The sequence below is a fragment of the Rhinopithecus bieti genome, unplaced genomic scaffold, assembly GCF_001698545.2.
Source record: "Rhinopithecus bieti isolate Rb0 unplaced genomic scaffold, ASM169854v2 scaffold_11964, whole genome shotgun sequence".
Lineage (NCBI taxonomy): Eukaryota > Metazoa > Chordata > Mammalia > Primates > Cercopithecidae > Rhinopithecus > Rhinopithecus bieti.
Genome location: NW_016807677.1, coordinates 7,150,837 through 7,162,834, shown reverse-complemented (window position 1 = coordinate 7,162,834; position 11,998 = coordinate 7,150,837).

The following is an 11,998-nucleotide window of genomic DNA, read 5'->3' as shown; positions in this document are numbered from 1 at the left end:
AAAAAAAAAAAAAAAAAAAAAAAAAAAAGAAGGTGCAAGGGCCAGAATAGTGTACATTTTATCAATAGTATCTTACCATTTGTGTAAAATAGAATGCACACACCTGTGCTTGTATATGTACAAAAAACTCTAGAAGGACACACATGATGAATAACATTGTTTGTTTACAGCAAGGTAACAGGGTGCCTGGGGAACAAAGGTGGAAGGGAAAATTTTCAATGTGCAGCATCTCCATTTGTACTTTGTCTAAACTCCAGATTTTACTCAAATTTCACCCATTTTTCCACTAATGTCCTAATAACTATTGCAGGACTCACTTCAGAATACCACATTGCATTTAGGCTTTTTGAATTTTGAACCATGAAGGTTATTACCTATTGAAATAAGCAAACCTTTTAGCTCTTGGTTTACCATGCTACAGACTGTACCCTCTGCCTGGCCCTGGCTATCTTTCCTGTGGCATCCACAGATGTGTATGATAAGTAACTCCTGCCCTGCTATTCCCTGTCTAGCTCTGCTATATCCACAGGGTAGAGTCCAAATTTCTTTCTTCTCTCTCATTTTTTTTAAAAGAAAAAAAAAAAAAGACAGGGTCTCACCGTGTTGCTCAGGCTGGTCTCGAACTCCTGGACTTAGGCAGTCCTCTCCACTTAGCCTCCCAAAGTGCTGGGATTACAGGCGTGAGCCACCATGCCCGGCCACTTATCACTATGTCTTGTACTAGACCCAGCCAACATAAGTAATAGCTTTCAGCAGCTGGGCACACTGCCCCCAGGATCCAACTAGACAGAGGTTTGATTTAGTGACAGCAGGGCCAACTTAAAATATTCCTGTTCCCCTGAAAGCTTTTGCCCTTGGTCTCCCCTGAAGATGGTATTCTTTCCCATTTCCTTTTCTGAGCTGCTCAGCAGAACTGGTAGGAGAAAAGTCACAGGAGTAAGAAAGGACCAGTGCCAAGATCCCCTGGACACAAAAGTCACATTTCGGCAGAAATCCAGCTGGGACTGTAATCAGAAACCGGAATTTCCACTAACTTCTAGGACTTCAGGAAATCAACTCCCTCTCTGATTTAGCTATGTGGTTAAAATTAGCTGGAGGCCCCCAGTGTTCTAGAAAAGCCCCTACAAACACTGCATGTACCAGCTGCACACTGTTCTACTAGAACACTGTCCAGGCTGTGGTTACTGGAAGTGGACTAAGAAGGTGATAAAAAACTGAAACAAGTGCCTATAGCCCCAGCTACTGAGGAGGCTGAGGCAGGAGGATCATTTAAGCCCAGGAGTTTGAGGCCAGCCTGGGCAACATAGTGAGACCCCATCTCTAAATAAATAAATAATTTATTTTTTATAAAGTGAAACAACTTTGACTACATCCTGTTCTCATCTCTGCCTATTGACTCCTTCTAGGTTCCCCCAACATATCATCGAAAAAAGACTGTAGGCTTCAAAGAGGTTATGAAATAGGGACTATAAAGTCATGGTTAAAAGAGAGACTCAGGCGTCAGACTGCTTGGGTTTGAATTGCTGGTCTACCACTTTCTACCTAGGTGATCTCGGGTGAGACACTTAATAATATCTCCAAGCAGCAGTTTCCCCATCTATAAAAGGAGGTTAATAATAGTTATTGACTTCATAAGGTTGTTGTGACGACTATGTGAGAAAAAAGCAACTTAAAGCATTCCTGACATAAGTGGGGCGTGGTGGCACACGCCTGCATTTCCCAGTCACCCAGGAGCCTAGGTGGGAGGATCACTTGGCCCAGAAGTTTGAGGCTGCAGTGAGCTATGAGTGTCCCACTGCACTGCAGCCTGGGTGCTGCACACCCGGCCTGGGTGGAGTGCAGTGGCACACTCATAGCTCACTGCAAAATAAATCAATAAATAACAAAATAAAAATAAAAATATTGACATACAGTAAATGCTTAATATGTCTTAGCTATTATTCATGATTCCTCCACAGACCAAATCTGATAATCTACAAGGTGTATTAAAACAAAAACAAAAACCAAGGCCGGACACAGTGGCTCACACCTGTAATCCCAGCACTTTGGGAGGCTGTGGCGGGAGGATCACCAGAGGTCAGGAGTTCGAGACCAGCCTGGCCAACATGGTGAAACACCATCTCTACTAAAAATACAAAAGTTAGCCAGGTGTGGTGGCGTGCCTGTAATCCCAGCTACTCAGGAGGCTGAGGCAGGAGAATTACTTGAACCAGGAGGTGGAGGTTGCAGTGAGACGAGATCATGCCACCGCACTCCAGCCTGGGCAACAGAGCGAGACTGCATCTCAAAAAACAAAAACAAAACAAAACAAAAACCAAACCAACAAACAAAATACCCTCCTAAACCCTAATATAACCCAGTATAATCCTATATATTTCTAAGATTGAGCTCAAAGGAGGGTATCAGGCATTACACTCATGAAGAATAGAATCCCCTTCTATATCTAGCAGAGCTGACCTTGTTCGTTCCTCAAGACCCAAATCTGCTCTAGGTGGTTAACCCTACACTTTTAAAATGCAAATTCTACTTCCTTCTGCAAATGTGTGCTTTTCAACCCATAGCCTAGGCATGGGGAGCAAAGGTATTCTAAGGACTTTTACTTTACAGGGCTCAGGCCCTGCTAAATGCTGCTACCTTCCCTTGAGTTACTGTGCCATGGATAACAAATTAGCATCTGAAGGAGAGAAACTTGGACTTTGATAAATCTTTCGAGTTGCTTTTGGCACTATCAGTAAGTTACCAGAGGTAAAGTTAGGACTGTGTATGTGATGTGGTTTGCTCATATTTGGAACCCTGAAAATGGGCAAATGGCTGGTAATTGCCCCTAAGAGTAGCTGCTTTCTCCTCTCAACTAAACACATTTTATGTTACCTATGAACACCATCAAAGTCATGCCAAACAGAACTGAAATCAGCTGAGAATTGACTTGAGAATCCTCGACCAATCGGAGAGTCACTGTTGTGATGGACAATTCACCCCTTGGTTAGTTAAGGACATAATTTTCTCTAGGAAATTTTTGCAATTATAGCAATACAAGAGTGCAATGCAGAAATACAGATTCTAAATAAATGCAATAAAGATATTTCAACTTACACTGGAATTTCAAAAACCGACATGAACTTAATTGCTGGAGGGAAAGGAGCGCTCAGATTTTAGTGAGAATAGGATGCCCTCTGCTGGACATTAGGGAAGCCTTATAACAGCATGGCAGATAAGGTTGCCTTAAGCTGTCAGAGACAGTGATACTTGGGAGTAAAACAAAAACAAAACAAGAAAATGTGGCAATAAATTTACACTTTGGTGCTGTTTTCTAGAATATTTCCAGTAATCACGGACTATGAGAACACAAATATTAAAAAAAAGATGCAAGGAAAGGGGTGAGTTTTAAAGAATTCATGACATTCTTTTATACATGTAGCACTGAAAAAACAGCCTTCTTTTCTGCATACCTCCACAAATATTTCACTGGCAAGGAAAAAATGGGAGCACATTATAGGAAATACCAGGAAGGCTCAGAGATATAGTAACAGGGAGACAAGAAAGAGGTGAGACCAACTCCTGAATGGTACATGGTGTCTTGTTGTTGGTTGAGTGAACACATTTCAGGTCATTTCTCTCAAAATGAGATCAACCTTTGCTCTCATGTCTCAGGGCAGCGGCAGCTGCTCAAGCGAAGCTCTCTCTGCAAAGACCAGAAGCAGACTAACAAAGGTAAACTAGGGTCTTTACAGTGCTTCTGTCAAATAAACAGAGCTAATTATACTTTAAAGCCAAACAAAGCAGGCTCCTCCAGTGCGTTGAGTAGAAGGGCTTAATACTCACACGCATTTTTTTTTTCCTTTCCCATTGTTCTACTCAAGGCAGCCATAAGTCCTTACCTGAGCAGGCCAAGTAGTGTCAAGCAATAAGGTTGAATTTGAAGACCAGGCAGTCTTCCTGAAGGGCAGGTCAGCCTGCTTGAGCCCTCTTCTACCACTTGATCAATCATTCAATCCAATGATGCTGAATAGGTCTGCAATTGCCAAAATTATAGTCATTCATTCTTTTTCCGGATGAGTTGTCATTCAGTGTACTGAGGTGAGAGGATCAATGGGAAGAGAACTACAGTTAATTATTAACATCCATTAGCGTACTTCAGTATCATATTAGTTAATTGTTTCCCAGAAAGCAGGGTCCAGAGGGAATGGGAGGGAGGGCAGGTAAGGTTTGATGGGCTGGAGTAGACAGAGAAATGGTCTGTGGTGGGGAAGAGGCCTAGATGAAGGCCTGGGTAACTAGGAGTCACAATTAGAAAAGGACACCATTCTGCCTGCTTAATTACCTTTGATTTTTTGGCATGATTATTGGTCTGTCAGACTTTACCCAGAGCAGTGGTGTTCAACTCTAGCTACCGATTAGCTAAATCACCTGGAGAGTTAAAAAACAAACATAACGATGCCTGGGCCCACCCTCGACCACATACTCAGAATTCCTGGGTGGTCAACCAGATACTGGCAATTCTCTTTTCTTTTCTTTTTTTTGAGACAGACTTTCGTTCTTGTTGCCCAGGTTGGAGTGCAATGATGCTACCTTGGTTCACCGCAACCTGCGCCTCCCAGGTTCAAGAGATTCTCCTGCCTCAGCCTCTCGAGTAGCTGAGATTACAGGCATGCGCCACCATGCCCAACTAATTTTGTATCTTTAGTAGAGACTGGGTTTCTCCATGTTGGTCAGGCTGGTCTTGAACTCCCGACCTCAGGTGATCCGCCTGCCACGGCCTCCCAAAGTGCTGAGATTACAGGCGTGAGCCACCGTGCCCTGCCAATAGTGGCAAATTTTTAAGTGATCCCAGGTTCCGTCTCGTGTAGCTCCACTGGAGAACTGCTACTTTACAGATCAGTTTCTTCAGCAGTGGATACTAGGCTGTTGAAGCAGCTAATCAATCAACCAAAAACGTACGCCCTTCTCATTTGGCAACTTGCAATTCCCAAGTTAAAATCTTCAGTCAAAGGCCAAGGGCACCACTTGCCATATACAGTTTGTGCAAGAGTAAAGGTCAAGAGAGCTCTTGTAAGGCAAGTATGTCTGAAATCCATGGCTGAAGATCTGCAAAACACCCTTGTCAAAGGAATTTTGTCATAAATCACCCAATCTTTTGGCTATTGGGACCACCAAGAAGTTGCCTCATTTATATACTTTTCTTTCTTTTAATTATATATGTATATTTTTAAAATATAGAGGTGGGGTAGGGTCAAACTTTATTGCCTAGGCTGATTTCAAACTCCTGGCCTCAAACGATCCTCCCACCTCAGCCTCCCAAAGTGCTGGGATTACAGGTGTGAGCCCCCTCATCCAGCCAACTTAAATACTTTCATCTCTAGGCATCTCAAGCCCAGAAACCAGAGGCAAAACCAAAAACAAACAAAAAGCCCTACCACCTAAAGTATTTTATGAGAATTCACTGAAAAAAAGGAAAAAAAAGCTCATACTCAAGTAAAATGTTATTTAAACCCAATCGTTAATTTTAACAGACTATTTATTCTACCAGCCTGCAACTGGAAATCCCGTCGTTCCTTGTCACTATAATTCCATAATCTCACATCCCTAATCTAAATTTCCCACATTATATTTCTCACGTGTTGGTTATCATTTGTTTAAATGTCAGGGCTATGCTGAATCTAAAGCTGAAGAGAGCCAAAACAGTTTCAGTTTTAAAATATCCCTTGCTACTTAATATTATTCAATCTAATATATTTCTACGGTCATCTTGCAGTCAGACTTCCTTTTCCTAGCAGGACATGTTGCTGGTAGGGTCTCGAGCACCTCCTCACACCTGGAGGAAAGGCTTTCTGACCCAAATTTGTTCAGAAGGTCTCCTGGGCTAGGTCCGACCCTCTAGAAGCAAGTCACAATAGGAATAGTCAATAAAGGTACCCTCTCTCTCTCTCATTTTAGAAGCTACCCTTCTAAAATGCTTTTGTGAAGAAGCCCTTGTATTTCAGGAGAATTGGCGAAATATACACATGCATATCTTCCAAATTGCCTTTTTGAGTACTACAGGCAGAATTTATGAATTGACTTTTTTTTTTTTTTTTGAGACAGAGTCTTGCTCTGTCACCCAGGTTGGAGTGCAATGGCATGATGATCTTGGCTCACTGCAAACTCCACCTCATGGGTTCAAGCGATTCTCCTGTCTCAGCCTCCCGAGTAGCTGGGATTACAGGCACCCACCATCATGTCTGGCTAATTTTTGTATTTTTGTAAAGATGGGGGTTTCACCATGTAGGCCAGGCTGGTCTTGAACTCTTGACCTCAAGTGATCCCACCCACCTCAGCCTCCCGAAGTGTTGGAATTACAAGCATGAGCCACCATGTCCGGCCAACTTGCCATATTTTCTATGGTCTAATCCATGCCAAGTTGAGAGCAACAGTTTGTACATTAGTCCCAGGTCTCTTTTTGTTTTTCTTTCTTCATTGTCAATAAACATGTACAGTACCAAAATGTTCAGGGAACCATGCTGAGCACCGGAAATACATAGCAGTGTGATGTGGTCTTTGCCCCTCATATGCCAACAATGTCCTTACGAGACAGGGTTGCGTGGTTTATACGTTAAGGTTCTATGCCATTAGTAAGGACACTGGGTAATCAAGAAGGCTCAGAAAAGAATGTAATCAAAGAGTCTGAAGTATAGAAAGCCTTCTTAAAAAAAGGAGACTCAGCCCTAAAAGTAAGAGTAACAAATAAACAGGCAGAAAGATGACATTCTAGACAAGGGAAAAGAAATTAAGGTTGTGGACTTCTTCCTGGAATTATACTAATAAAAGCATCGTTTCTTCAAACAATTTGGGAGAAATAAATCAAATCAAGTTAAGGGCATCTGGGGTCCTATGGGAAGAAGAATGATAACCAATGGCACAACACCAGATGGCTGCTAGAAGTTATAGGGTATAAAGTCCATGGCATAGCAAAGACATTAGGAATTAATTTACAAAAAAATATTTATTCCAGCTGGGTGCAGTGGTGTATGCCTGTAGTCCTAGCTACTCAAGAGGTTGAGGCAGGAGGACTGTTTGTTGTTCAAGGCCAGCCTGGACAATATAACACATGCCATTTCTAAAATATAAAAAAAGAAAAAATTTTTAAAAATTATTCCTTCTAACAACCCCAGCAAATGGGGAAATTACCTAAGTGTTAGATATAATTGGATCAAGATTTCTAAGAAAATTAGACTCTCACAGTCCAGTGATTCTCATTCCAAAAACTTAAGATGGATCCAGGAACTTCATCTCTTTTAGGTACAATGTTCATATATTGAGTAATTCTTTTTAATTTTTATTCATTTATTATTATTATTTTTTGAGACGGAGTCTCGCTCTTGTTGCTCAGGCTGGAATGGAATGGTGCAGTCTTGGCTCACTGCAACCTCCACCTTCCAGGTTCAAGTGATTCTCCTGCCTCAGCCTCCCAAGTAGCTGGGATTACAGGCATGCGCCACTACGCCCGGCTATTTTGTATTTTTAGTAGAGACATGGTTTCACCACGTTGGTCAGGCTGATCTTGAACTCCTGACCTCAAATGATCCACCTGCCTCGGCCTCCCAAAGTGCTGTGATTACAGGCGTGAGCCACCGCGCCCGGCCCACATATTGAATAATTCCTACTGTGCGTGGTTTTAACATAGGTAAAATAAAACTAATCTTCACTGGGTTTCCCGAAATCGTCTTCTAAAGTTTTTAGAATAAACATTCTGGGATATTTGGCCTGTAGAAGGCAGGTCTCCATACTGAGGAATAGGGCTGGAGTCAGGGATAAAGAAGGAGTTGAGCTCCTTCAATTTCCAATTTCCAAGAAAGATTTAAAAGCAAAAGAGAAAATGTCACATTAAGAAAGAGAAAATCAAACTGCTACAATTCATTTAACTTTTTAACAGGAAATATAAGTATGTAATGTAAACACTGACATGTGAAATAAAGTACAAGGATCAGGAAGACAAGCGAATTGGACAATACTCTTGCTTTAACACTTTACTGCTTCCTGATTTCATCTGCAGCATGAATCACATAGTTATACAGACTGGCAAAAGTAAAGGCAACATTCAGATTTACAGATACACCAGAAAGCCTCTGAAATCCAACAATGCCGTATGGAAGTCTGATCTTTCTGCTGCTGCTGCAAAAAAAATTAAAGCTGGGCACATGTCCATTTATCCATTTACCCAAGGCATTTAATGTAGGAGCATAAGAATGCACTGATTAACACATGAGCTTTAATATGCTTGTGGAGGCCAAGATTAAATTGTGCCTCTTCTCCCTCTTCAGATAAAATAAAATTAACCAAATTAAAAGCAGAGCTGCCTGATACTGGCCAGAAGACTACATAATCACAGTGAATTCTTATTTCAATAAATCCCAGGAAATGCAAAACACAATAAATAATTGCCGTTGGAGTTTTGCCCAAATGGTCACCCTAGACCTCATGCTGCAGAATCATATCGGGTTTTCAAGGTTCTTTCCTAGAACTCCAAAGTTGGAAAAATGACCCAGATAAATGGTTGGGATAAAGTCCCATCATGATTTAAAACAAAGGGCCTATTTCCAAACTTGAATTCGGTAATAAAGAGTATGGGCTGCAATTTTCTGTGATTATCTCAAAAGATTAAAATAACCTGTCTTCTTTCTTATCAGACAACACCTACCAGGTAGGAGGTAAATTTTGGTAATAGATGCCTACCGTGCAGACTGGTTCAGTAGTGGTACTCAGCATCACAAGATTTGGGGATTCAGATAAGGCTGCTTTAGAGCTAGAAATCAGAGAACCATGCATTTGCCAAGTATACCTACTTCCTCAGTCACCCCATGATCAAAGGCTATTAAAAGTCATCTGGGCCGAGCGTGGTGGCTCACGCCTGCAATCCTAGCACTTCAGGAGGCCGAGGTGGGAGGATCACGAAGTCAGGAGTTTGAGACCAGCCTGGCCAAAAAGGTAAAACCCCACCTCTACTGAAAATACAAAAATTAGCTGAGCGCGGTGGTGCATGCCTGTAATCCCAGCTACTCGGGATGCTGAGGCAGGAGAATTGCTTGAACCTGGGAGACAGAGGTTGCAGTGAGCTGAGGTCGCGCCACTGCACTCCAACCTGGGCGACAGAGCAAGACTCTGTCTCGCAAAAAAACAAAAAAAATTATCTGTAGTCCCACATCCCTCTATACTCCATCATCTACGGAGAAATAAGTATCTTGCATGCTTCCTCCTTATGGCAAGCAGAACAGTCAGTGCAGGCTGAACACTGATTTTCTGAGGGAGAAATGCTACTCTGAGCAGGTGTTTTGAAACTGTTTTTCCCAGGCAAAGCTATCCTTCCTATATTACAAAGTGATGGAGATTTAAAAAAATGTGTTTATAAAATATCACATGGAAACACCTTCACAATAAAAAACATTCATTTCTATATTCCTTACCTATAGCATTTGGCACAGTGTCCTGCCATTTATTGTGCTCACTAAAGACATACATAGAACAGAGAGTCCAAAATCAGGTTTTAAAAGTGTTAGGAACTGCTGTTTCATAAGAATCCCTGCATCAGTCCTGGCCTTTCTTTGTGCTATATTATAATTAAGTTGTTGTTTAAAAAAAAAAAACAAAAAACAAGCAAGATGATAAAATAGACCAGCATTATACTACTTTGATTAGAAAAAAGTCATTCATCACAGACGGACCTCCATTCCTGGATTCTTATTTACCTCTGTGAAACAAAGAGGGCCTTAGCTACTGTGAAGAACAGCACATCATCACTGCAAGTAAGGCAAATGTTTCACTTATAATTCTCTGTCCTACAGTCAGATCATATGTGCCAGTTTCACACTGGAAAACAGTAATCAAGTATTGAGAATTAAATACCAGAGATCTTTCAAGCAAGGAGGAGCCCAGTCTATCTTCACACACTCCGCAGTTATTGTTCTGTACTGTCTAGACCTATTACTTCTCCAGTGCTTCAACTCTGTCTCTGATATTCCTGCAGAGCAGATCTCAAAGAGGAGCTTTTTAATATTGTAACTAGCCATTTCTTCTATTATCACTTCTTTTCTTCTGTCTTGGCATCAGTTCCTATTAGAATGCCCTCCTCTTTGAAAATGAAAGATGGGACTGGGTACAGTGGCTCATGCCTGTAATCCCAGTACTTTGGGAGGCTGAGGTGGGTGGATCACCTGAGGTCGGGAGTCCAAGACCACCCTGGCCAACGTGGTGAAACCCCGACTACTAAAAATACATAAATTAGCTGGGCGTGATGGCTCATGCCTGTAATCCCAGCTACTTGGGAGGCATAAGAATTGCTTCAATCTGGGAGGCAGAGGTTGCAGTGAGCCGAGATCATGCCACTGCACTCCAGCCTCGGCGACAGAATGAGACTCCACCTCAAAAGAAAAAAAAAAAAAAAAAAAAAAAGAAAAAAAAGAAAAGAAAAGAAAAGAAAAAAGAAAAATGAAAGATGGAACTTCTGAAAAATAGATTCATCCTATTTGCAGATATTCAGATCAGTTACCCTTAGGGAAATAAGGCACCTATAATGTGACCCCAGATTGACTACAGGAATAGTACTAATATTTGGATCCTGTGTGGCTGCAAAAGAAGACGACTTCCAAACAGAAGCACTACTTTCCTGCCACAGGTCAGGCTGCATCACACAGCACTGCTGTGCTGGTCTAACATACAGGCAGACTGGAGGCTCCAAAGAACTCAAAGAAATACAGATACAATTCTTCCTTAAAATAGAAAGTTACAATATCAGTTGGGTCTCTGGTTAAGCTCATCAGTCCTTTCGAGTAATGTTTTCATGGTTGAGTGAGGAATATGGAGGAGCAACAGATGAGAGTAAGGAAACCTAGGTTCCAGTCCCAGCTCTATTACTTACTGGCTGTGTGACCTCAGGCAACTATGTTTACCTCCCCTCACTCCCCACCCCAGCCTGTTTCCTTATCTGTAAAATGGGGATAAAAATCACCTGCCTTGTCTACCACATGTTGTGATTGTGAGGATCAAATGAGATGCTGTGAAAGTGCCTTGTAAACTGAAGTTCTGACAGTAAAGGCTTTTAAAGTAATAGTAAATACTTATTACATTTTAATTAGGTCCTTATAATTGCCTATTTGACTAGAAGTGCCCCATGCAGGATGTGCCTCACAACAGACAGAACTAAAAAATAGGTGCTATAAATATACACTGGTCCTTTTCACTGGGGGTGGTTAAAAAAAAAAAGGAAAATTCTTAATTTCCTCAGCAGTGGCCTCAGATTACATTACTTAAAAATGTGATGTCATCCAAATCTATCAATTGATAAAATTTTCTCCAAATATGTCCTGTACAGTTGTAGTTTTGTCTGTTGATATCTTCACACGGAGGAGTCTAGAATTCAAAACACAGCATGCTAAAACTAAACAAAAAAACAATACAACCATATAGGTACAGTGGGTTGTAAAGGAAATTAAAATTAGAGGCATCATTATAATAAAATTAGGTCACAGTTCCTCAAATGGTCGCCTTTTTCCTGAGATAGCTCCAGGACAGGGTCCTAGTCCTGTGAAGTGCTTTAAAGAAGCTTAGTCTTGCTGGAGGTGAAAAGGATATGTGGGCTGGCAACTAGGCTATGTTCATTTTCAGCACGAGGATTTGAATAAGAAGGTCTGCTAGGAGCTGCCAAACAGCTTTGGTGGAGAAGCCCATATGGCCTAAGAGAGGCTTGCTAGTTCTCAGATGCCAGGCCAGAGTGTGGAGAACAGCTTAACACAGCCATCCAGGATTTTCAATTCTTCCTGTAAGTTGGTTCTGCTCTTCTCCGGTCTAGTAAATAATTGAACAGAGGAAAAACAATGAGATGTGGAGCAATATATCTATCTGTGCTTTAGGGCCTTTCTCTGCCTAGCTGCAAAAAGTTTACATGCAGAACAGAGACGTGACACAAAAGGAGCAAATGTGATTTTGACTAGAGTTTGAAATAGACTTTGACTAGCCCAGAGCACCCAGA